This window comes from Sceloporus occidentalis, unplaced genomic scaffold (genome assembly GCF_023333645.1).
Source record: "Sceloporus occidentalis isolate IW3139 unplaced genomic scaffold, rSceOcc1.0.p SCAF_3, whole genome shotgun sequence".
In the NCBI taxonomy this organism is placed as follows: domain Eukaryota; kingdom Metazoa; phylum Chordata; class Lepidosauria; order Squamata; family Phrynosomatidae; genus Sceloporus; species Sceloporus occidentalis.
The window spans coordinates 175716628-175743281 of NW_028316983.1; the positions used below are offsets into that span (position 1 = coordinate 175716628).

At 41.1% G+C, this 26654-nt stretch overlaps 1 long non-coding RNA gene across 1 annotated transcript in view; it reads left to right on the forward strand.

Moving 5' to 3' along the window:
- The first annotated feature begins 15301 nt into the window (after window positions 1-15301).
- Window positions 15302-26654, forward strand: part of LOC149317153 (uncharacterized) — a 38137-nt gene continuing 26784 nt past the window's right edge. Inside the window, exon 1 of the long non-coding RNA XR_016280589.1 lies at window positions 15302-15355. This is a non-coding gene — a long non-coding RNA (uncharacterized LOC149317153). The remainder of the gene's footprint in view (window positions 15356-26654) is intronic.

Here is a 26654-nt window from a genome sequence, read left to right on the forward strand (position 1 = left end):
TTGCCTGCTTCCCTTTAAAATGCTTTAAGAGCTGGTGGGCATGGGGCTAAGCTCAGTGGGAGTAGAAAGGAGAGCCCCCAAGATTGAAAAAATTATTTCAAAATTTTTAATTTTATTATTTTTTTAAAATACAATTTTATACTTTTTAAATTTTCTTTAAAAAATCACATTTTACAAAATCTTCCCTATGTACATGTAAAGAGGTTGTGCATATGATACTGTAACTTTTGAAAGTATAATTTTAATTTTGCTAGTTGTTTATGTCACAGTTACCATTATGTTCAGTGATATAGGGGAATTACAATTTATGAGTAACATTAGTGCCAAAAACATAACTAAGTGTATAGTGTGATATGAGAGAAGGTCAATGAGGGGATGACAACATGAGTTACCACACTGGGTGATGCCAAGCCTGGTAACGCCACTGGAGTATGTCACTGAAAACTGTTTACACCTAAAACACTTGCTGTGCTAATGTTCCTGTGGTACCTTTGCCTGACCTCTCTATTTTTGGGTGCTTAAGCTGTTTCTGAATGTTCCTCTGAAGTTTTAAGTTATGAATACTAGAAATCTGGGGAGTGAAAGAAAATTTTATTGCAGGAGTGGAATTCTTATTTTTTTTTTTTTTGGGGGGGGGATCTTTTTATTCCCCTTCTGCACTTCTGACTGTCAGCATCCCCTGCTATTCTCTGATATTATACAGGCTAACATAAATTTTCTCCCCATGCCCAACTGGTCAGTTAGAATGGATTATGATGGAACATTGTATAGCTCTCTGTAGATCTCACTACACCATACATTCTTGAGCATATTGTGTGGAGCAGTATCCTTGCAGTCCTCTCCCTCAAAAATGCAAGTCCTATGTTAAAAGTAAAAAAAATAAAAGTACACACATTAAATTACACCTGTGTTTTCATTTTGTGTGCCCTGTTGAACACTGACCCAAACATAGACAGATGTAACCGGAAACAGAGATGAATTAATTGGTTTAGTTATTCTTTTAAAAAATGCAGATCCCCCCCTACTGGTTCTACAAAGCTGCTTGCAATATGTATATCTTGGTATAATTACATAAACCTTGCATTAGGTGTAATAGTGTACATACATTTAAGCTGCTAGTTTTCTACACACACACACCCTCCATAAATGTAGTGGCTTATTAATTAAGTCACTAAATACTTCCCTGCCATGCTTGTTTTAATAGAAACAGTGTGCCAGTAGTTTTGAAGGAAAAGTACACTCTGTTTAGAAATAGGGAAAGTCACTTTGAGATGTTGTTATGAGCAACTTGAAAGGACATTTGAACTACAATTCCCAGAACGCTCATGTAACTGACTCTTGAATGCTTGCCAAACAAATGATGATCCATCTTTTGGAAGCCAGATTGATGGATTATGATTCCCTGAAGTTCAAAGGATTGACTCTGACTTTGCAGAGTGTCTCATTATATTTGTATGTGCCTCCCCTGTCTTAAAGCCATCACATACTATACATTTCCATCTTGGAGGACGTGTATCTGGATGAATTCTGTGGTCTTCTCTGTCAAGTATTTCTTAGTAGAAAATGTCTGCTGTTATTTATTACCAGTATTTCTAGGCTGCCTTTCAGTGCAAATCCCATACTCAATTTACTTCCAGACTATGTTTCTTTAAAGCATTCCATTGTTTCTACTCTTGTTTCAGTGCAAAAAGGCTTCAAGTGAAAACATACACAGAAAATAGAAACATGCCATTAAAAATCAACACATTTTAAAACTACTAGACAAAAAGAGAAATCAAAAACTCTTTCTAGTTGGTTACAGCAGACACACTGAAACAATTTAAAATGGAGACACCAGGAACATAAACCATTAAAATTCTGTCAAAATAACGTTTTCAGAGGTTGTCTAACTTCAACAAAGAAAAGGCTGACTATGCAATCAAATGGGCAAATTCTGAGGATTGGGTGCCATTTCAGCCTCTCAGGGCCATGCATGAGCATGCCACTTTGTCAAATGGATGTGTTTTGTAAACTGGTCATTTTGGAGGGGAAAGGAACAACATTTTGGGATACAGCTGCGCCTGGAGGCAATCTTTGACTGAAAAATGCTTTTCTGATCTTTATTGGGGAAAAAATGGTGGTCTGGCTAGCTTTGGGTGGGAAAGAGCTGCATATTTCCTATGTGAAGAAAATGGCACTAGTACTGAAAAAGTTCTGCTTTTTGTGCTCAGCTCTTGTTCTGGATGGTTGGCTTGTGAATGAAACTTCACAAGCCAGTCGTAAAGGAATGGGAAGGCTCATACAAATCCAGGCTCCTCTTACACTAATCTTACCAGTATAATATAAGTATAAAATGGTGTAAAGAGTAAGCTCTAGCAAAAAAGCAAGACTCTATGCCACCTGAATTTTGTGAAGCATCTGTAAAATCATCCCCATATGGAATGCTCTAAAGAGCCAGTGTGGAGTAGTGGTTTGAGGTTTTGACACGTTACAGACCACCCAAAACGGGCGGTCTCGTGCCGCTGCTGGTTGCTGCATCCAGGAACCGCAGCAGCCAAACTCCGCAGTTCCCAGGTGCAGCAACAAAGAAGCGCCAAAATGGTGCTTCTTCCTGGGCCCCGGAAGAGGTGCCGTTATGCGTGAGGCGCGCACTCGCAGTGCCACTTCTGGTGCACGATGTCCGGACGCTGTGTGTCCGCGATGTCAAAATGGCGGCGCCTATCTGTATGCGGCGCCACCATTTTGACGTAGTCGTTATGCGCGAGGGCAAGGCGCATCAGGAAGCGCTGCCCCTCGCGCGTAACGACAGCGCCCCATAGGGCCCGTCCGGAACGCGCCCCTGACTAGGACTCTGGAGGCCAGAGTTTGAATCCTGGCTTGGCCCACTGGTTGACCTTGGACAAAGCACATGCTCTCAGCCATAGAGGATGGCAGTGGAAACGCCCTTTGAAGAAACCTGCCAAGAAAACCCCATGATAGTGTCACCTTAGGGTTGCCATAAGATGGAAACAACTTGAAATCACACAACAGCAGAAACAATTGAATGCTTTAAAGAAGTACAGTCTGGATGTAAATAGAGTATGAGTATATTAGGCAAGATTATGGTTGTTATGCAGCTGGCCAAAGGCATTCTTAACTACTGGTGCCATCTTCCACCTCCACTAATCCAGGAACACCCTAATATTGTAGAATTAATCTTTGAGAAGGGTGCACTCCTATCCAGACCTACTTGCAAATGTCTGTTATGTTCAGCTGCCTTCTCCATCAACAATTTCATCACTTACCTGAAAATGTGAGCGTCACACAAACACTCCACTGAAAAATTCAACATCATGAGATCACAGATCTATGCAGATCTACCTGCATCCCTCGAGCCTCCTCTCTAGTGTTTACTTTGGAACATGCCACTTGTTCTGGAATCTTAGTACCATATGTTTAGAGCTTAGATATGTTATTCCCTGGACTACAGCTCTCGGATACTCTCTAGACAGTATAGTTGAGGGATTCTGGCAGTTGAAGTCCAAAATTTAATCTTTTCCCCCTGAGCTTTGCGCAAGCTTAGTGTCATAAGATGTCTTTTGTTTCCAGGATCAGGCTTTGTCCTCAGTTTTTCAGTCCTGGAGTACTCTTGATTGTTGATACAGTCTGTTTTGTCCAGCTGCCTGTGCATTGCAAGTGCAATGTCTCACAACATATAATGCTTGCACAGGGTTTTAGCAGGCTTTAGTTGAAACAGCGTTACTGCAGTGTCATGGCAAAGTGACCATTTGTCCAGAGAATTAAATGCTGTGAGCAACACAGTCCAGTCACTGTTGGGATATTTAAGTTTACAATTGCTCCCATAGGTCTTCAGAAAAGGCCGATGAAGAGCAAATGGCTAGGCTTTTGCTTGCAAAGAAGAGGTGAGAGCTCTGAGGTGGCAGGAAGAAGAAATATCACTTGACCTCCTTTTTAGAGCCTCGGCAGGTCCTCTGTGATCACCCCAGTAGGAGCTGAGAAGAAAGTACTGTGCTTATGATTAAACACTCTGAGTTTCCTGCCAACCACAGGCAAACTCAGCTGTTCTAATGATAACTTGCAATGGGAAGTATGTTTGAAAAATGGTAAGGCCCTCAATCATGGTCAGAATAATGATGATGTTAATGTTTGGGTTTATATTAGGAGAATGCCTGCTCATCGGGCATATGCTTTTTGTGTAGAAAATATTGCATGGAATTTATTTAAATAAAATAGCAAGAGGTCTAGAACTGACCCATTCTTGTGTTGTTATTTTGGTTATTGGTATTTTTTAATTCTGTACAACGTATTGAAAACAAGCACTATAGAACAAGTTTTCAGGATGATGGGCAAGAAAGAGTCAATTAAATGATTTCTTCTATCGCTGGAAAACATGTAAATTCTACTGTGGCACTGCAGTGACTAATGTGATAATGGGAAAGCTTGTAAAACATGTTTACTGATCAAGTAAATATACACCAGCGAATAATTGTGCAGGTGCAAAAAAGTGCTTTTGCTGGTTCATACTTATCCCCTCATTCCTGATATAGCTTATAAACGCATGCATATGTAAAAATAAGCAGTGAAAGGTCAAAATAAATGCATGCTTCATTCAGTAAATTATGGGAAAGGGAGAGAGGGAATGTGTACATGAATCTTTTGCTGAATTATTCAACAGAGACTTGCCAGGGAAGGAAATACTGCACATCTCCTATGTTAGCCATTCTCATCTCTCATTATTCCTGAGCACTTAAGCCATTTTTCTACCAAGACTTTCATTTTAGAGGTAGTTAACTGTGGGAGCTGGCAATACGTTAAATTCAGTTTCGGGGAGCATTAATTGAGTGAAATTTGACATGATTGCTCTGTGAGGAAATGTACTTATTTCCTCTTATTTTAATAGAAGACATTGATTTCTTTGGCTTCCTCTTAGGAGCATGGACCCTAAAGCAATGGTGACATACTGATCAAGCAAATGCATGCATAAGCAAATAAGCAATTCTATTAAGTTCCTGGAATATCTTACACTTCAGGAATACCATCAGTAATTTTCAACACACACAGAGAGAAGCAACTTTCTGTGTCTGTAATTTCCCATACTTCTGTGATCAGAATAATAATTCTATAATCAGAATAATGTGTTACCCCCCTCCCCACTTTGCTTAGAATTAGGACAGCTATATATTGTGCAACTTGGGTTTTGGTTTGCCTGGCGATGTGATGAGGAATGGATAAAAGAAGCAACCCAATGTTGGGCTTTAAGTTTCACGTAGACCACTACAGAAAGTGTATGAGCTAACTTGTAGCCTGGAACAGGGTTCGATTCCCTGCTTGGTTATGAAACCCAGTGGGAGACCTTGGGTAAGTCTCATGCTTTCAACCTCAAGAGAAGGCAATGGCAAACCTCTTTATGAACAAATCTTGCCAAGAAAGCCCAATGATAGGTTTGCCTTAGGGTTGCCATAGGCCAAAACAATAATTAAATATACAAGAGGTAAAAAAAAAAAAGAGTAAGAAACAAAGGTACACAACAACAACAACAACCATGGTTTCTTATGAGCAGGTGAAAGAAAACAGGCCCCTGTAACATTAACAACTAAGTGCACCTATTCTTATTGTTGAATGACAAGTTCCACCTTCCTTTTGCACATTTTTAAAATGAACTGGCACCCTGTTCTTCATTTGGTACAGGCAGAGACACATCAGAATGCAAGGAAAGAGAGGGGTCATTCCGATGATTTTTTATTTAAGTGGGATGATGCAAATAAGTCAACTCACACGTTTGGGTTTGTTATTCACACCATTTTTTCATTGGAACCACATCTCTTCAAATATCTCTGGATTATTTTCACAGTGTGAATAACCCTAGAGTCTGAGGGGTTATTCAGACAGTGAAAATAATCCAGGAAGAATCTGGGTGAATCTCCATTGTTCACATGCAACCCAAATGAACTTCATTCAGTTTTTTGGGGGGAGGGGTCTTCCAAACATCTGGGATAATTGGTACCGGGTTTTCCCTCCGTTTGTTCAAAAGATTTGTACTGTCAGCAGTGTGAATAACGGTGTGAATAGACTCAGGATTAAACTCTGCATGCCTGGCTGCATTTTACTCCTCACTGGTGGTGCAGTGGTTAAATGCCTGTACTGCAGCCACTCACTCACAAACCACCAGGTTGCGAGTTCAATACCAGCCAAGAGCTCAAGCTCTACTCAGGCTTGTATGCATCTGAGGTCACTAAAATGAGTACCCAGATTGTTGGGGGCAATTAGCTTACACATTGTAAACTGCTTAGGAAGTGCTTAAGTGCACTGAAAAGTGGTATAGAAATGTATTTGCTATTGCTATTGGTGAGGGGAGAGGAGAATTCTCCCTCTATTGTTTTCCCCCTCATCCCACCATCTCTTGGCAGCCCACAGCTCCACAGGTGAGATATTGCCACTGCTGCTGCTGACACCACTTCAAGACACCCACATCTCTTTGCATCTCTCTGTTTCTCCTAGGGATTGCCAGCACCCTTGGGAGGGGGAAGCGCAGGGCTGGCGAGCATGCCTGAGCAACAGAACAGAGAAATGCAAAGAGATGCAGTTCTGATGAAAAATTAGTGTGAATAACAAACCCAGAATGTGTGAGTTGGCTTTTCACATCATCACGCTACAAAAATGACATTTGAATGACACCAGAATGTGAGTGGAGGGAACATGGAGAGCTGAATGTGCAAGGCTATGGTGGGTTTTGTAGGGAAGGAGGTCAGCAGAGTCATCTCTGCAGATACAGCATCTGCTCAGAACAGTGAGAGATCTGCCCAGGCATAACAGCAGAGGTCTGAAACAAAGTGGGTAGGGCCAAGTAACAAGCTGCACCTGCTGAAATTCCCATGTCTGCACACCCATGAAAGGTACAGGAGACATCTCTAGTTTTCACTTTAGCAATCTTATTAAGAAGGAGATTCAGGCATAAGTATAAGAACTCTGAAGTCAAGTCTTACAAGTAATAATGTTACTTGCAATGCATTGCCTTAGGAATAATAACCAGAAACAATATTAGTTTCTATCATATTTATAGCATATGCATTATATTGCAATGAATAACAATTTTGCTTGTTTCTGAGATGTTTTGAGGAGGGATTTTGAGTGGTTTTTTAACCGTTTTGTTATTTTTAGAGTTTTTTAAAAATAATAACAATGCATTAGTGACACATCACCCCAATTCCAGTGGCAGGGTTAAAGAGTAATATGAATGTATTTGTCATTTGCAAGCTTAGCTTTCAACCAGAAACTCAAAATGTATCATGCCTGTGTGTGTTTGTGAAGCTTGTATTCCAATAAAATAGCAATAGTATGCCTATAAAGTAAAGAAAGAATATTTATACCCCAGTTTTCTCATTCAATACTGGATTACCCAATTTTGTTTGCATGTCAGTTAAAAGAACCTAGTTGCTTAACCATGCATGGAGGGAAGAGTCACAACTACATACAGGCAGTATTATCAAGTTAGCAAGCTGATTTCTACTAAAGAATTTCTCAAGGTTATTAAAGGAATCTGTTTATTCTTGTGGAATAAATGGGCTTTTGTTCTCATTTTATAGTGTGGGTAATGGCCTTTATAACTAGACCAAAGACTTTTCTATCCTTAAAGAATTTCAGATCTAAAATGAAATTAAATCCCTAGTCAGAACAGTAAAGTACACAGATATTTTCATTGGATTATATAATCATTTCCCCAATGCATGTGGTTCTAAATGTGAGTAGTTGTTCTGTAGTTGAAGGGAAGAAATTCAGTTTGATTTCCCCGCCACCACTGGTAATTCTCCTGAAACAGTTAAAATATTTTTACTTGTAAGGCTATAAATGAATTTGCCTAGCTTGTTGCTGACATTCATTCATCTTTATTCAAATAGCTTCCCAGTCTTACATAGTGCTGGTCTGACATACTGCTTTTGGAAAATGGCCAATGTGAAAAATTCAAGAGTAGGATGAAATCATTTTTGGGGGGAATTCCTGTTCATCAATATTCAACATGGCTCCTTGGTGTGGCTTAATGCCATTCTTGGAGCTGGAGATTGGGTACAGAGGTAGTAGCAGAAAGGAAGTACTAGTTATATCCAGCAAAGTCCTTTTAACAATGGAGCAGACTTTAATCAGACGGTGGGGGGGAAAGCCAGGAGTAAAAGGCATACTCTCAGCATAATTGCGCAATTGCGTTGAAGATTTTGAGACACATCGCATTCATCCAGGACTTATCCCATGAAGATCCAGGAATGTTCATGCAACTAAACCATTCTTGGGACTTCTCTATAAATGGTTTCTTGCAATAACATTCCTGGATCTTCATGGATTAAGTCCTGGATGAGTGCAACATAATCTGAAAATCTTCAGCATGATGGCATGATTATCCCGGAATTATGCCTTTCAATCCCAGCTTTTTCTCCTGTCTGATAATCTTCTTTGACTCTTGATCAAATACTCCCTCATTGTGCAGCCTCCAGTGAGCCCTGAAAATCCATCCTGGTGAGCTGAGAGACTAACCAGAATTGTTTTGGGGAAAACAAGGGGAGCTGTACAGAATTGGGGATGGGAAGGCAAGGCTCATTATATGAATAGAATTCTACTTACATTATGTTGGATTTAGCTCATTGTTCCCTCACTGTTGCCAAAACATGTCATCATTTCAAATATATAGATTGGGATATGACAAAGTTTGTCATGTGAGAGGATGCTCTTCACATATCATGGTCAGCATCCAGTGAAGTTATTCTGCTGGCATTACGTCCATCAGTATAACTATAAGGTGCTGAACCTCTAATTCCACCTACTTGCCATGTTCTCAAAACAGGCAGAGGCTGAGAAACTCTTTCTAAAGTAGGATTTTGGGAGGCATGGAAAATTGCAGAGGAGATGGAGCAATAAATGCCATCACACTGGGGTGACACTGGATGCAATGTCATCCAATGAGTTTCATGGCTCATTAGTAACTTGAAAGTGGCTCTCCTGAGTCCCAGTGCAATACTCACCCCTTTTGCCACACTGGGTCTAGGGACCAAATGGGATCTGTGGGACTCAAGCCGGTTAGACTTATTCTGTTTGAATCAATTCTCTGGACTATGCTGATTATGCTACAAGTATTGCAAACCATTTTTGCAAAATCCTCAATCTAACCTTCATTTATCTTCTCTGATGTAGTCTATCCCTCATTGGCATGCTGAGAAGCCCTGTTGGGAGCATATATTTCTCATTCATGCTTCTCTGTTGGATACACATGATTAAAAATGCATTTTTTCTTCAGCTGACATGGTTTATGAACTCTGGATTGAGCTAATTCCATTTGTTGTTCTAGGGTTAAAAATAACTGGATCCCACCAGCTGAGATATGAATTAGATATATAGTTCTTGCAAATACTGACTGGTGATTTATGGCCAGTTAGTAAGTTTCTGACCACGGTCGACAGATAATGAAAATGTGTCCCCAGGTGGGCAATAAACAGCCTGATAAAGAGTAAAGTGGAAGGGTTTTTGTACATATTTCCATAAAAAGACTGATGTGAATTTTATAGCGATCAGCATAATTCTGTCCAACTGGCTCTATGCATTCATTGCCTTCTAACAAGGCAGTGAAGAACTTTACCAGGGAGAACAGTATGATATATGAAACCATTGGGATTTCAACCATGTATGAATGCCTATTTTACTTCAGGAGTTTCTTTTAATGCTGCCTTTTTGTTATTGTTCGTAACTGCCATCAAGTTGATTTTGACTTATTGGGACCCTATGAATGAGAGACCTCTAAGTCACCCTATTATCAACAGCCCTTCTCAGATCCTGCAAACTCAGAGCTGTAGCATCTTTGAGTCTATCCGTCTGCAATGCTGTCTTCCTCTTTTTCTACTGCCTTCTACCTTACCATGCATCTTTTCTAGTGAGTCATGTCTTCTTGTGATCTGGCCAAAGGATAACAGTCTCAGGGGCTTTACAGATGGCCCCTAAGGGGCAGCAGGGCACCGCACCTTTCCCTGTCGGATTAGGGACGCGGCAACTGCATGCCACACCCCCAACCTGGCAGGTCCACAATGCAAAAATAAGCCGCAAAAAGCAGCTTCTTTTTGAGCTACAGAAAGGGTGTCCTAGCTGTGGCAGCGGCTTTTTGCTGCTTCTTTGGCACATGCAACATGACACCCACTGTCTGATGAGGCGGGCAGCATGGGAGTGGATTTGGGGCGGCCAGCATGCGGACACCATGCTCCCACTCTGCCTGAGGCCAGCATATAATGCTGGTCTGTACAGGGCCTCAGTTTAGTCATCTTGGCTTCTAGGGAGATTTCAAGCTTGATTTGCAACTCTACTTGTGTTTAAAAATAATAAAATTTGAGTGACATCCTAACTTGAAAGCTAGAAAAGGAAATATATGCATATGCATTTATTACATGTTTCATTCGAGAATGCTGCCAATCTTTAAATTTTATTTTGTTCCATTGAATTTTATTTTATTTTAGTAAAAAATAAAATTAAAAATTGTTTTGTGCCAATATACACAAGAGTTGCCCCATTACATCATATTGCTCTTTCTGATACAACCACCCATGCAAAGCATGCTAACATAGTTGTAGGAAAGTAAACTGGACTTCTTGATAAATATTGGTGGAAGCAAATGCATGTTTGCTATGGGATACATTAACCTTTCTCAACCTGAGGACACTCCAAAAGTGTTATTGGTGGGATACAGACTGCCAATTTGAGGCGGGCTGCAGCCGCCCCTTTGCGCCATGTATTGGGGCCAGGGCAGCCACAGCGGCAGCCCAAACGCCCCAATACAGCGCTTTTCAGGACCAGGGGTGTCCCAAAAAGGGGTGTCCTTTGCCCCAGGACATCCTGGGAGCTGCAGCCAGGGGAGAAAGGGGCCACTCGGCCCCTTTCCCCCTGGCGCCGTTCCTGCTGCAATCTAGTTGCCGTGGAAATGAGGCACCCTCCGGGAAGGAGCTCCATTTCGGAGCTCCTTCCTATGCTGCAGTTAGGCCGCCACAAGCGGCCTGACGCAGCGCCAGGACGTGTGGATTGCACCCATATTTGTAATGCTTTTACTTTGATTTGAGGGAAATGATTTTTTTTAAAGTAAACTATTTCACATTTAATTTATTTTGCATCACATTCACAACCTACCTTGAATAAGTAAAATGCAGGTAATTATTCTGCCAATCTAGTGAGGAAACTAAGGCTAAAAGAGAACTATCCACTGAGATTTGGGGTTCTGCACACAGATTTTATTGCTTGAAGTAAAACATGCAGTATAACATGCCACAGGGGCTGATTTATTTGTGACCATTTATATGCTGTTTCATTTCCCCCCCCGAGCAGCATATAACAAAAATGTCAAAGTCCAAGCATAAAAAGTACTAATGCAAGATGACATTAAGCACCAGAGAACCAATCAATAAAGTCAGTATTTAACAGCTGAAATTCACATTCAACTTAAAAACATTTTAAGCCTATACATTTTTAAGCCTATAAAAATAAACATAGAAAAATTAAAACAAGTCTTCCCCTAGTGTCAAAAGGAATACACCAAACCTGCCACCAGCTTTAGTTGGGTGTGTCTTCACAGTAGGGAATGCATTCCATAACCCAGGGTCTACCATTGAGAAAGCTTGCTTTCTCACACTTGCCTGTGGGGTCCCAGGCCATGCTGATACCCAGAGATCTTCCGAAGGTCTTTAAGATCATGCTGTCATAGGGCTGGAGCAGATGGGCAGGAAAAATGGCTAAATCCTGTTTTTTTCCAAAAGCGGGTCGAAACCCTGCTATCTGTATGGTCTGCTCCCAAGGCAGGCTGAATACCTATAGGCAGATTGCATGGCACCGCATTAAGTCGCGCCACTAGGTAATTTTGTTACCTCACCACCATGCATGCATACCATCACACAAACACACTGCCTGTGGCCTCCAATTACTTCCCATGTCCTGTCCAGATGCCATTTCATTGGATGGCCACCCCTTTGATCGGCCACACAGTTGCATGTGCAATGCTCCATTGGTACAGGGCATTGGTGCATTGGTGTGCGAGTGATACATTGGCAAAACACAATCATGGAGGCCCCCCATACATCCCCCCTTTATCCCCCTTCACTCCATGCCCCCTTGTTGGACTATCTGGTTTGTGTACATTGTAATTATCCATTTGAGTTGTCGCACTTTCATTGTTTTGCTTTGCTGCAACCCTGCACTGGCACCAAGCTGTTTATATGAAGGTGAAAAGATGCACATTTTCCTGCTAAGTTGGAATATTCTAGTTTCTTTTTGCTCTGGTTTTTAGCCCTGGAGTGCAGCTTCATTTTGGTTTCCACCCGCTTTGAAGGTATGCATCACATGAACAGTGGAATTATTCAAAATGTCTGGAAGACACTTTATTTTGTCCATCTGTTTCATCCCAGTGTGGGTAGGTGTTTTCCTGTATATCCTCCATTATTTCTCTGGTATTTCACTTAAATCAATGTAACTGTACTGTTGGTGGTTCACTTATCTGATAATAACAGGAGCACTGCATACTGATGATCTTTCCCATATATATCATTTTGATGCTGAAACAGCATCTGTGATCTTGGGGGCATGAACTCAGAATGTTTCTGAAAGTGACTGAAATATGGATAACTCTGTCTGCCTTCAAAAGATTTGTGTGAGTTGATGCTACACATGTGGTGGCAGCTCTGTTTTTGTTTAACTCAGTAGTGTTCCTTATCATTGAATAAATGTGACACGATGCAAGGCATATGTGTGACAGATCTATCTGAACATTCATAAGGAAAGAGATAAAAATAGTCAGAAGCTTTTCTGTACACACATCAGGCACATTATGGCCATATTATTAATCTGTGGGCAATCTACAATCCTTTATAGGATACCTTTACTGGAAGAAATCCATAAAACATGAGGTAGATGCTGAGTGCTAAAAACCGCGGAATTAAGATTTGGAATTTGGGCTTCAACTCAGATTTGAACCTCACTCTGAATAAGGGCAGTTCTTTTATTCATTTAATTTGGATCAGTAGAATCAGATGTACTTCTTGTATAACTGATGACTTCTCTGAACAGGGGGAAAAAATTACACCCATCAAATCCTGGGGCCTTGAGGGGGACAAAATGCTAACTTTGCTGTGGTCCTGCTATATCTGTATCATAAGAGCATCACTGGAAAAGAGAGGAATTTCTGTGCATGCTTATCTTAGTTGGTTACAGACAGTGGTTACAATGCAGCACTGAAGATCTGGATTATTCCATTAAGAGCAATCGTTGACATGATCTTTGATTCCACTATCTTGTGATGCATAGCCCCTGGTGGAATTAAATAGGTTTTGAGATGTACTAGAATAGGGGTGGGCAATTGTGAGAAGTTAGAGGGCAGCTCTCCAGAGCCACCCCAACCCAAAGCAGCTCTTCAGAGCCACCGTGTACAAAAACAACGATTTCTATTGTTTTGCACCAAATATTCTCCAGTGGATTCTTTTTGCGGTGCCATTGTGACACCGTAGTGCATCCATTGTGTCAAAATGGCGGCACCCATCTGTACAGGGTGCTGCCATTTGGACGTACGGAATATGTGCTAGGGTTGCGGGGTGTCTGTAAGCGACACCCTGAGGCAACCCTAGGATGCATTCCTTATGTGCTAAAAGGCCCATCTGTACTGGGCCTAAGAGACAATTTCACTGCATTTTGGGATGCCTTTCCCCCCAGAAAGTGACCAGAAAGCCTTTCTTGGGCTCGAAATGACCCAAGCACCCCTCCCTCCAATGCTGCAAAATTACCACCTACTGTCCTGCATTTGGGGGCAGTTTTTCCCATCCCCCATCAATTTTAGGGTGCTGCTGGGGAGTCCTGGAGGCCAAAAAAATAGGTTTGGGACTAGATGTGGCCCCCATCTGCACTAAAAACAAATACACATACCTTGAAACTATGCTAGGCTAGACTAGGCATCCCTTGTATTATATTGTAATGACAGTCATTGGAGAACTTCTCTCAGATATCAAAGGGTACATGCTAATGAATAGTTACATCATAGCTGACTTAAGGCCCAATTGGCCAATCAGTTGAGCAGGACCGGGACTTTCCAGAATCTTCCAACAGAGGGCTATAAAAGGCCTCTGAGACCATGTGGTCTCTCTGCAGTGTTTGCACTGATGGGCCTGTGGCAAGAAGGCAAGCCTTGGGGATGTGGTTTGAGCTAGGCAAGGGGGCCAGCTCTTCACATCCCAAAACCCATCAGGGACTGCGGATCCCATCTCTGTGTGAGTACCTTATGAGCCACCATCGCAGGCTCACTTGGTCAGGACTTTATCACATGGGGAAAATTGGAAGGTTAAAGTGGTCCCAATGCAGGGTCATCCAGGGCATTAGAGACATGTTCGCAGTTGCTTTTCACATGACACTGCATGCAAACTGGTCAGACTCCAGACAGAAAGTAAGGTGAATCAGACATTTTTGTAAAACTACCTTATTTGCATTTCCTTTCATTTGCAAATTCACTCTCTTCATGTAATTGTAGCAGTCTGAAAACCAAGTCCCCAATCCTCCCAGTTCCCAGGGTTTCTTGCTGTGCCAAGGAGAGAAAGTCTTGTTTTTAAAGGGACACACAGTACACACCCCTTTTTCCTTTGCATGGCTGCTCTCCTCTTTCTGCAGCAGGGAACAGCTGGTGAGAGAAGGCGGAGGGAGAGGGCGTTTTGTAATTCCTTCTGAAGAGGCGGGAGAAATGGAGGGCATGTCCTGGAAAAGGAGGGCATCTGGGAGTACAACCCTTGCTGGAATCAGGCAGGTTTATGGAGCAGCCCCCTCCTCTTTTTTCTCTAGTGTGTGTGTGCACACACTTGTGGTTTTACGGGAGTTTGCAAAGGGAAGACTCAGCCTGCTTTCCTCTGAAACAGCTTCTGGCGCAAAAAGTATTTTCCTCTCCAGTTTCCCTTTCCTTTCTGGAGCATGTGTGTGTCTGTACTTGGGGAAATGACATTTGGAGCATGCACAAAAAAGGTATTTCCAAGCTAGCAAAGGGGAGTTGTCCTCACCCGTCTGAAATCCAAATTCACACTCAACACACTTTCTTGCCTAAGTAATGTGCTATTAACCTCTTGCTGTGCTCTCTGGGTGATAACCATTAGCAAATTGGCTTGTTTTTCCAGGATGCCAACACTTTAACAATTTTTGGGATGGAAGCACAAGGTCCCCATGTGAAAACATCTCCAATTTCACTTTCCTCCTCCTCCTCCCACTTTCCCTCTTTGTCCTCAGATTACTTCACTTGCTGCAACCTGAAGTTCAAAGTGCAAAAATAGTCTGCTGCCAATTAACTCAGCAGGAGAAGAGAGAAGGGGGAATTGTACTTTCCCTGTAGACTCATACAAAGGTAAACTGCTTCAAGCTTGCATGTTCTTCTTGATTAATAATAATTTTGCCATCTTGGTGCTGCCTGCTCAGTACTTGTCTCACTTTTCATCTATGAAATGATGGAGGGTATGGAGGGTATCTATTACGCACCATAGTTTGGACACAGTATAAACTCTGTAGAAGGGGAGGAGGGAGATACACCAAAGATTTTGCAGGAATACATACTTTTAGAGGTGGCCCTAAAAAGTCCAAGTAGACTGGTGCCACAGTCTCTGATACTAGAGGAAAGTAGAGGTCATGTGTCACTCGTGCAAAACATTAGGCTTTCATCAAAGGAATGCATTCCTATTGAATTATGTAAGAAATTTTAAAACAATAATTTAAAAATGCTGACGAATCACTGAGAGTGAATGACTTTACTGAAAAAGATCCATTACATATTTTGTATTTTAAACCTTTATTTTAGCTTCAGGTATTTAAAATAATCTGCTGTGCTCTAATTTGGAAGTTCAAAAGCTTAGAGTTTCATGCAAAATAAAAGATTTGAAGATTTTTTTTAAAAAAGGTCTTGTTAATGCTCTATGCAAATGTTGTTCAAATAATTGATTCTAAATTCAAAATTAATACTTGGCAGACATTGGCATGGTTTGTTTAGCTGCCTTTTGATGTTTGAATTGGGGCATGTAATGTTTTCAGCTGAAGCACAGATATATAACTATGATGAAGTGGGTCAGAAGTCAGTAAGGTAAAGCCTGAACTCCAACTACTGTAGTCCCACTGATTTTTTTATTTTAAAATATTAATCTAACTTTCCATCTAACCAGATACATTTAGCCTTTTCTTTTCTTTTTGTTCAGCCCCTTAAATTGTTGTGTCCTGTAAAAGGGAATGACCTGTGCAATGGATTCCTTTGCATATGTAGTTGGAAGTCCATCTCACTGTGTTCATTGAGGTTTACTCCTTGGTCACTGAATACTTATAGCAGCAGAACAATATGATTATGTGCATGGATTAGAGAGTGAATACCATTGAGTTCCATGGGACTTAATTCTAAGTAAATATGGTTAGGATAGTCTTGCACATCTGAAAACTGCAGATCCAATAACACATCACCAGCTATATCCAAGTTTCATGTGATTCTGTTCCTCTTACTGTGTAAACCAGCTAAATACTTAAACTAGGATTTGCAAATTTCAAGAGACATGTACAGGACAGAGAATCAAATGTTTTCAGAAAGTTCTTTCCCCCCTTCTTTGTTTGTTGATTTAATACTGAGGGAGGGATGAACAACCTGTTGGACATGAATTTGGCCAACATTTTATTCAGGTAAGCAAACCCTTGTGCCTTCTGGATTCAAACTATCTGTTACTTGTAGAGTGTTCAATGTTTTCTATCTTATTTGTTTTCTGTGGCGTAAGTGTATGTGGCCTAGGATAGATGGACAGAGAGACAAACAGACAGACAGACAAGAAAAGTATTCCTTCCACACAGGGCATTACCTTAGTTTGCAGCTGAGCCAGTGGCGCGTTACAGACACGCCGAAGGGACATGCTAGGGTTAGGAAGGGGCGTATTAGGGTTGAGAAGGGGCGTCCCTTCCGGACGCCCCTCAACCCTAATACAGACCAAGTCCATACGAAATGGTGCCCATCCACACAGGGGTTGCTATTTTGACGCGTAGCGTCCGGACGTCGCATGGCGGAAGTGATGCCGCGAGTGCACGACTAGTGCCTCGTGGCGCCACTTCCGGGGCGCAGAAAGAAGCGCCATTTCAGCGCTTCTTTCTTGCTGTGTCAGGGAACCGTGCGGTTTGGCCGCTGCAGTTCCTAGACGCAGCAACCCGCGGCGGCAGACTGCTGCTTTTAGGCGGTCTGTAACGGGCCAGTGTTTGGTTCCCAGAGTTTGGGTGGAGGTTGTTTCTTGAAATAGGGGACAGGATTTAGATACCTCTGTGCACAAGTGAAACAATTGCTGACACTGTTTTTGTTCCCAACCATAGTTCCTGATTTCAATTGGCTTAACATTATCATCTCACACTTTGTGGAATGGATAAATCTGACCAAAAATTTTTGTGAGTTTCCTGTTGCCTTTGCTAGAATGCGATTTGAAAAAAAAAAGTAACTGTACCCAGCTGTAGATTATTTGCTGTTTGAAAATGTAAAAGATGTTCACTTCAGTAAAAGCAACAACTCACTGGAAAGAAAATATTTGATTATGGCCACACTCATCTTTGTCGGAATTTGACACAGACTTTATCCTGATACGGATTTGAGAGTGTATTATCTTGTCTTTCTCAGTCTCATATAATAAATATGAAAGCTGTTTGCACTGTTACGATGGATGATAGAATGAAGACTTATTTCTATCTAGTTTTGTACCACCACATCATGAAACACATTCCAGACCGGCCCAACATCAGGCATTTCTTGTAAAACAGACAAATAATTCAATATGTAAAAGACAATTGTTTGATGGGCAAGTGTCTGAACTCAGCCACACAGCTGTGTGCTACTCCACCAGCAACTTTTAGTGAAATCCCATGAGTATTTTCTCAAAAGTAATCCAGTGGGATTTACACCCAGGTACATGTGTATAGGACTGCAACTTGTGTGTCATAAAATTAGAGAGAAAAGCCTAGTTTGCTTACTTTTTGTTTACTAAAATACCTACTTTTTAAATAAAAATGATAATATTATTCATTTATAAAAGAAAGTATTCACAATATATAGCATGTAATCCAGCTTCCTTCTGAGACATGAGGAACATTCTCAGCAAAGATGTGGAACTGATACAGAATGGATTATAAAAAGATATATAGCCAGAGGAAGGGAGGGGACTGCCAAGACTGTGGAAGACAACTTAGAGCAGGAAAAATGGCCATGGCATTCTAGGACCTATACGCCAAATCGTTAACTTTTCCAAGATCTAAATAGAACTGGGGCAGCTTGTGAGCAAACATGTTGTGTTCTGAGTTCCCCCATCTGATCTTGGACCAAGCTCCCTGTTACTAATTCTGCCAGGCCCAAAGACTCTGGATGTAAAAGCCCATTTAGTTTGCCAGCAGCAATGAAATTTTAGCCTCCTTTTCTGGATCTGGCACGATTGCTAGTGGAACACTGAAACATGATTACAGCTGGGATGGGATGGCATCAGTGCCTAGCAGCTGGCATAAAATCATGCCCTATAGACCCAGTAGCCACCATTCTAGTAAATGCTCTACATCCACCCCTTTCTACTTCGCAATTTATATTTTACATTTTTTACTATTGTCAACTTTTCTTTCCCCCCAAATGTAATATTGTCTTGAAATGAAACCTGCAACTTCTGTTAAGTGATCCACTCATGTGCAATCTGATGCTATTCAGCTCAAACAAAGTTGTTCCTGAAGTAGTAAAGTAGTGTCCCCATTGATTGATAGACAATTAGGACCAGCTGGATCTGAAGCATAAGGGAAATAAAATGTTTTGCAACTGGTTGAAGTAACTTTGGGATATAGATTTATGGTTTTGTGCTGCATAGCATTAGGGCTTTTATTCTCTCCCACAATTCATGTTTAATTCTTGTAATGTTCTTCAGAAAGTTTCCTGGACATATGTACGCTTTTCATGTTTTCTTCTAACTAAATCTTCTTGCCCAGATGGATTGGTTTAAATCAAAGTGCCTTAAAATAAATAACCAGGGAGGGGGAAACTTATCCAGTATAAAACCCGTGATGAATTTTTCCCCATTTTGAAATGAATGCAAGGGGTGAACATAGGTGTACTAGTAATGGTTTACATTAGCAAAGCAAGCATATTGTTATGCAACCAACTCAAGCATTTATAAGTGGCAGTAAAAACTGGGTGCCATTGTTAAACAAATCCTCTTTCCTGGAATTCCCTTCTCTTCTGAAAGGAGGGGGATACCCTGCCTTCCTAGTCTGCATGGTTCCTGTATTGTGCCACAGCTGAAGACATGCAGCAGCAGGAAGATCAGCACCCCATGGTTAATGGTGTCCAGTGTGGTTTCATGACCTTGGAAAGTTGTCCACACCTGCTTTCCCCAAATTAGAACCATAATCTCTGTCTTGATCATATAGCTCATTTGCAATGCAGACTTAGAATCCTATCACATGGGGTTAAAAGAGCAGTTTAATCATTCCTGAATTCTGTGGTAATTCGGGAGGCAGCCGGTTCTTATCACACACAAACTGCTGCTGAACGCCACCTGAGCCTGTCCTGGATGCAGCCTGGGTCATCTAAGCCGCTTTGGTGGCCGTTTTTAGAAGTTCACGTGCACAAACAATAAGCCATTTACATGAAAGCTGATAACTTCAATGTTAGGCTTTCCTTTTTTTTAAACAGTCTTTTTCTTTAATCAGTAGGAATTGGATATTGGGACCACTAACAAAAGATTGGTGCACTTAAACATATTCTGTAGACAGATCTTTTTCTGTATGTAATCTAGAAAGTTCAGCATTTTGGCAATAGCCCAAGCCCCTTCTCCCAGCCTGCACAGACCTTGCACTGTTCTCTTAGTTCTCAATTCATGCCACCATGTCAACTCTTCTTGAAGCTTTCTGATCACTGGGGAGTTTTTCTTCTTCTTCATGCAATAGGACATTGATTTTCTTCATATTTGCAAATTGTTATTAGTTAGGCAATGTGTTTTCTACACAGATCTCTTCATATGTCCATTTATAACAGGTTCCTTTTACAAGCAAATGTCAGAATATCTTCCAAGTTGATATAGAATTCTAGAGTCTCACATTTCAGATTTATTCCAAGCTGCTGGCTTTTATTGGCTCCCAAGATGAATGAATAAACATGAACAGTGTTGGTGGATTTTTAGCAGTAAGAGAAAGGACTTATAATGGCTGGAAGATGGGTCCTCATTGTGGTTTAATTTGCTCCACCCTCCTCCTGTTTGGAAAAGGGCTTGGCTTGTCCTTCCCGGTGCCTTCGGTGGAGCTCTGGCCCTTGGATGACAGGGGGCTCAGTCTCCAGTTCTGTGGGACCCTTGAGGCTGGTGTTTGAAGAGGGTTGGAATTTGGCAGTTCTGGGGCTTAAAGGTCAGTCTTGGAAAGGCTCTGCTGGGTTCTCTAGGTTGTTCTTCAACAAAGGGCTGAGGTTTTAGTCAAGATCCACTGTGCCAGGGGTCAGGGGGCCAGCTCCTGGTTAGTGGGACAAAGCACTGTTCCTTGATACAGGAAAAGTGAGCCAAGGTGTATGGTGGCAAAATAAAACAGCAGAGGTCGTAAGATACAGACAGTGGCCAACATCAATGTGTTAATAACAGACAACTAAAATGATATTTTAAAAAAGGCTGTCTTGTCCCTGTTGGATGTCTTTGGTCCAAAGATAAACAGCACTACAGCCAAAATGGCTACCAGCAGCGGGACCCAAGAAACGATCTGATGACAGCCCAAATCATGGTTAATCCAGGCTGCCCTCTAACCCATGGCGTATGGATTGCTGTCAGCTTGCATGCTTGGCTTTCCTTTTTTAAAGCAAGTCTTAGGTTGGGTCTGCACTCATGGGAAAACCTATCTTACCATTGGGGCTTCTGGAGCTGTGAGGAGGGTGAGTTGCCCCTGCTGCATTCAGGCATATGGGACTACTGGGGGACTGACCATAGTTTTTGTTAAAAAAATAATTATCTGATTGTTATCTTTCCAGGAAGGTGAGGTAGGAGTGTTGGAGGGACCATCAAGATTTCTGTTTATGGGAGTTGAGCCAAGAGGATTTAAAGCAGGGGTCTGGTGAAGGAGGTTGAACAAAGAGGATTTAAAGCAGGGATCTATTGAAGGCCGTTGGGCAAAGAGGATTTAAAATAGGGATCTGCTGAAAGTGGTTGAACAAACAGGATTTAAAGCAAGATAATTTAAGCTAGAGGGGATGAAAAGATCAGTGGTAGTGTTTGAAGTGACTGACAAGATTGCTGCTCTGGGGGCTGAAGGAGGACTGGCAGCAAGGAAGTTAAGCAGGAACTTATAGTGAGGGCTGTAAGGAGGGAGTGGGAAACAGTGGGAGCATCTATGTTGCCATAGGAAGCAAAGGATTGTTTGCACCAATTTGCAGCAAGCAATGCTGTTTCAAGTAGTGAGACGCTCAGCTTTTTCAGTGGGGGATTCTAGAGACTGGCGGGGGCACACTTATGTGGCCCATGGATGGCACTTTGTCTACCTTGACTTAGGTAAATATATTTAGGCCATCTTAGCCAGTAACCCCAGAAAATCTAGCTCTAACTGCTCAGTGACAGTTTGCAGCTTTGAAAGAGAACTATTCCACGCTGCATGGCAAACCACTGTTGAAAATGTTGTGGAAATTCAAAAGCAGTTGGGAGACAGTATGAGTAGAGTGTTTGCTCTACATGTAGTAAGGGGCCACTAGGTGGCAGTAGGCAAGGTACTTCTTATTGGAGCAGAAGAACAAAATTGGTTTCAGTTTTACCTTGGTATGTTGCCCAGGCTTTCTGTTACCTCAACATGCAGGTCTGCTGTACCAAGTTACGATTGCTAAATTTCCCTAGAGTAGCACTTTGGAAATTCCTGTTGTGTTTCTTAGTTATGATACTTTCTTTTGTGGTGCTTTGTCACCAGCTGGTTTTACCACCATCTCTAACAGAATTTTTGGAAGATTTAATAGGTGGTTAGGCTATGACTGCTTGTTCTGTTTGGAAATGACCCCTCCTCTTCTGCCAGTGGAAACCTTGAGATATTTGTAGTATGTGTTTATTGTCTGAGGTACAGTATTTGGAAACCTTTTGCTCTATAAGCACCTTCTGCTCTGCTACTGGATTCTACTTCTATGGGCTTTATGACACCAAGCTGCTAAGATGCCACAATTGCGGTAATGCAGGAAACAGAAACATACTGGTTTGGCGGCAGTCATTTTTTTACCGTGGTGCTGCTATAGTCCCTGGCTTTGTCTTCTGCATGCTTGTTATATTCCAATGGCCAGATGCAGATCTGTTGAGATCCATTGATGCCCTTTAGTGGTCTCAGCTAAATGTTGTCATTCGGCAGATAGCTATGGTAACATAGCCAGATCCTTCTCCAATCCCCAACTTCCAGTTCAACATCAGTCACAGAATGGCTACAAGGGGGGGGGGGGGGAGGGGCTGTCATAGCACAATGATAAGCTTTGAGGGTGGTGACAGAGGAGCCGTAGTGGAATTCTGTATGCAGAACTCTTATGCTGTGCTTGACCATACAAAGTTTCTGACAGTAAGCTGCATGATATATGCTGAACTGTGGGAATGCTGGTGTGAAAACAGACAGCCCTACTTTTAAACTGTTAAATGTGGTTTAAACGGTCTTTTAGGTTCTTATAGCTTTCTAAACCTGTGTCACCATCAGGCACCTAAATGACATTGTGCTGATCTAGAAATTATCCAAGGCTGGCCCTGCCATTAGGCAGAATGAAGCAGCATCTTAAGTGCCATCTTCTGTGTAGCAAGGAAAGAAGCTCTATTTGCCACATGACATACCCTGTGCCCCCTAAATTACCTTGCTGCCCTCAAGGGCAATGGAAGATATGGTCTTGTTACAAATACAAGTAAGATTCAACTCTCAGTCTCATTGCCAGGTTTGAAGTTAACTTGCTAGAGAAGGAGGCCTCAGCTGCAGAATCATAGAAGATGCTTTTTAAAAATATACTATACATAACTGTGATGCAGAAAGAAAAAAAAGGAATGAAAAACAAAAGAACGCTGTGATCGTGGACCAGAAAATTAATTTTCTGCTTTTGTTTCTGCCATGCTGCATCCAGTAAAAGTAATATCTGATGGTCCAGGCTATATTCATCCTGCTCTATGGCTGAGGCTTTTAAAAAAACCATGCTTTTCCTACAGCAAAAGAAAAAAATAAAATTTAAAAAAGTGAGTCTGAATACTATTAACAAGTCTTGGAACTGATTTTTTAAAACTCTTATCCTGATTCATTATCTAGCCTTAGTTAAAGAATTGATTGAATTGTCAATTAAATCTTTTAGAAAAGATTTACATGTCAACAAAATCAGAATGGTTTCTCTTGGAGCTACGTTTCTGGTTGCCTTAGGGACTTCAGCTAGTCTGGGCTGCTCTCAAGTTGTCATAGCACCTCTGACTGCTCTCCTTCTGCACTACCTGGTAAACCTCATTCAACTTCACAAAGTGGCTGTGCAGGTCAGGGTTGGCTGGGTCTCAGGCTTGCTTGATCTCTTCCAAGGCAGCATCTTGTTTGATCCCCAGTAAGTCATAATACCTGCTGTTCCTGGCTGACAACCAATTGCAGAACGTGGCTGAAAATGCTTGGTGTCTATTTCTAATGCTTTGGCATTGCTGGCAATAATGGCAGATAAAATAAAGAACAGCTAAAGTCATATCTAGACACTTTCTTTTCTTTTCTTTAATTTTTTAATTTTTATTTAAAGTGGTGTCCCTCAGAAAGTGTCTAGATATTTATTTATTTATTTATTTAAAATAAATAAATAAATATCTAGACACTTTCTGAGGGACACCACTTTTTTGTTCTTATTTCAGACTAGAAAGAATAGCACTTTTGACTCATCACCAGAGTTGTCTGCAGGAAGAACTCTTGCTGATGGAAGACTGTAAGACAAGTTGGTGCATGGTCCCACATGTTACATAGCTGCCTCTTAGCTTTTCCATGACGCTGAAGGTTGGTCATTATGACAATAGAAAGGAAACAGCATGGCAGAGTTACACTAGTAGGGTGATTGTTAATGTTTTTGGATGTTTTTAAAAAGCATCTTCTATGATTCTGCAGCAGAGGCCTCCTTCTCTAGCAAGTTAACTTCAAACCTGGCAATGAGACTGAGAGTTGAATCTTACTTGTATTTGTAACAAGACCATATCTTCCACTGCCCTTGAGGGCAGCAAGGTAATTTAGCTTTCTGTGTGTTCTCCTTCAGGCCAGACTCTGTTTCCACCACTGAGCAAATCCTTACGTTCAGCCCTTCCAGTAAAATGTTGGATGCGTGCTAGGGCCTTGATAGGGATCTCCTCAAGGCATAAAAAACATGTGCAGCCAGGGAAGGAGATAAGCGCTCCCCCTCTTACCAATCCTGTTTGCCTCCTGTTCCCGGTCAGGGAACCAAGATGTAATAGATAATATAATAAAAACACGGGAACCTAAGAACCTGGGCCTTCTCTCACAAAGCTTCAGGTTCACGGACGAAACCAGGAATTGGCAAAGGATCCAGAAAGTTGAAAATTCCAAAGTTTTATTCTTAAAACTGGCAAAGAATAATGTCCTCAGTGGATTTCAAAATTCCAAAATTGAGGCCCAGAACAAAACAAGATGGCCTAATTTTATAGTCAATTACACAAAGAAACTCTCCATCACATCTCATTGGCTAATTACAATTTAAACATACAGAATTCTTACAATCAAGACAGAGATACATGCATACATTAAAACTGCATTTTTCACTCTTTACCCCTCCCCTCAGGAATTCAGTAGCTTTCAGTAACCTTCCTTCTGAACATCAACAGATGTCTTCTTATCTTAAATTGTGTATGTTATGTCTTCTTTGCTGGTGCCAGCTTCTCTACAGGTCAAGATCTACTCCCTATTCTTCTATGCTCCAGTTTCAAGCCTCAATTTAAATTATTTTTCTTCTTCTAACCAAAGTGACTCCATCTTTCTATAGCTTTCTATTATAACAGGAAAATTCCACCACTTCACTAATTTGAATTCTATCCTTTTTGATCACATTAAAATCTGTCAGAACCCAAGAATTGTCTAAGCTAGATAAACAGATAACAAACAGATGGCAGGTAGGAACTAGAAACAAGTGACTGAGCAAAGGGTTAGGTTATGGGCCATGGTAGAGGCCTGCAAGTAGGTGGTGGTGGTGGTGGTGGTGATGATGATGATGACGGGTGATGTGGCAGCGATGGCAGTATTTTTTTTAAAAAATAATTTTATTAGTAAATTTTATAAAATAACATACATCAAAGGAAAAAAGACATACATCAAAAATAAGAGAAAAAAAAATAAATAGTAGACAACATTAAACATAATAAGCAAAAAATAAAAAACATTAATCCAATACATTTTAACACTCATCCTTACCTATACACAGATCTCTAGCCTCCAATCCCTCCCCTCCCCTACTTCCCCTAATCCAGTGATGGTGAACCTTTTAGAGGCCGAGTGCCCAAACTGCAACCCAGACCCCACTTATTTATTGCAAAGTGCCACATCCCTCTGGCTTTCTAGTAAGAAACTCTGGCAAACTCTGTGCTAGGGCAACAGCATGTGTGCCCACACACAGGGCTCTGAGTGCCACCTCTGGCACACGTGCCATAGGTTCACCATCACTGCCCTAATCTATCTACATACAACCACTTATCTACACAAACACAAACACCTGACTTCCTTCCTACCAATACAGACCAATTATGTTATGATTTGGCTTCCTCTTAATTGTCTTCTAATTATTTATTGATAAGAATACACTATAGAATATACATTGTTACAATAATTCCTGGTACCACTATAATAGGAGCGACAGGATGAATAAAGATCAACTATTACAGTTTCCCCCCATTCTACTTTTAAAAAATTAATTACTTCCTTCCAATTGTGTAACGCTTTAGTATTATATTCGTCTCTCAGGGCTTGAATTAAGATATCCATACTCATCCCCTCGTAGAGCTTTAATAGCCAGTCATCTTTAGATGGTGTCAATTAGTTTTTCCACTTTTCAGCATAACAGACCCTAGCCAGAGAGATCATGTAAAAATCACCTTTTCTTCCTCTTTTTCTATTTCATTGTCCATTATTCCTAGTAGATATAATTCAGGTTTTAGTATTAGTTTAGTGCCCATTATATTATTAATTTGATTGTTAATCATCCTCCAGTATTTCTTAGCTTTGCTGCACTCCCACCAACAGTGATAAAATGTTCCCTTTTCCATCTTACGCTTCCAACAATTTTCCTTCTTCTTTTTGTAGATTTGGGCCATTTTATAAGGTGATAAATACCAAAAATAAAACATTTTGTAAAAATTCTCTCTAATGTTTTGCGAGAGAGTCAGTCTTTTAACATCCTTCCATGCCTTTTCCCATTGATTTAATGATATTGTGTGTCCAATGCACCTTGCCCACTTTATCATTTGTTCTTTCACAGTCTCCTCCTCTGTTTCCAAAAGCAAAAGTGTCGCATAGAGCTTACCTATTAATTTATCTTTTCTAAATACAAAATTTTTCCCAATTCTGAATTCTTAATCTCTGGTTCAAAATTGTAAATCTTCTCATCCATTCTAAATTTTTCATATATCTGTCTATAAGCAAACCAATTCACTTTTTGGATTCCCTCACTCTTGTTA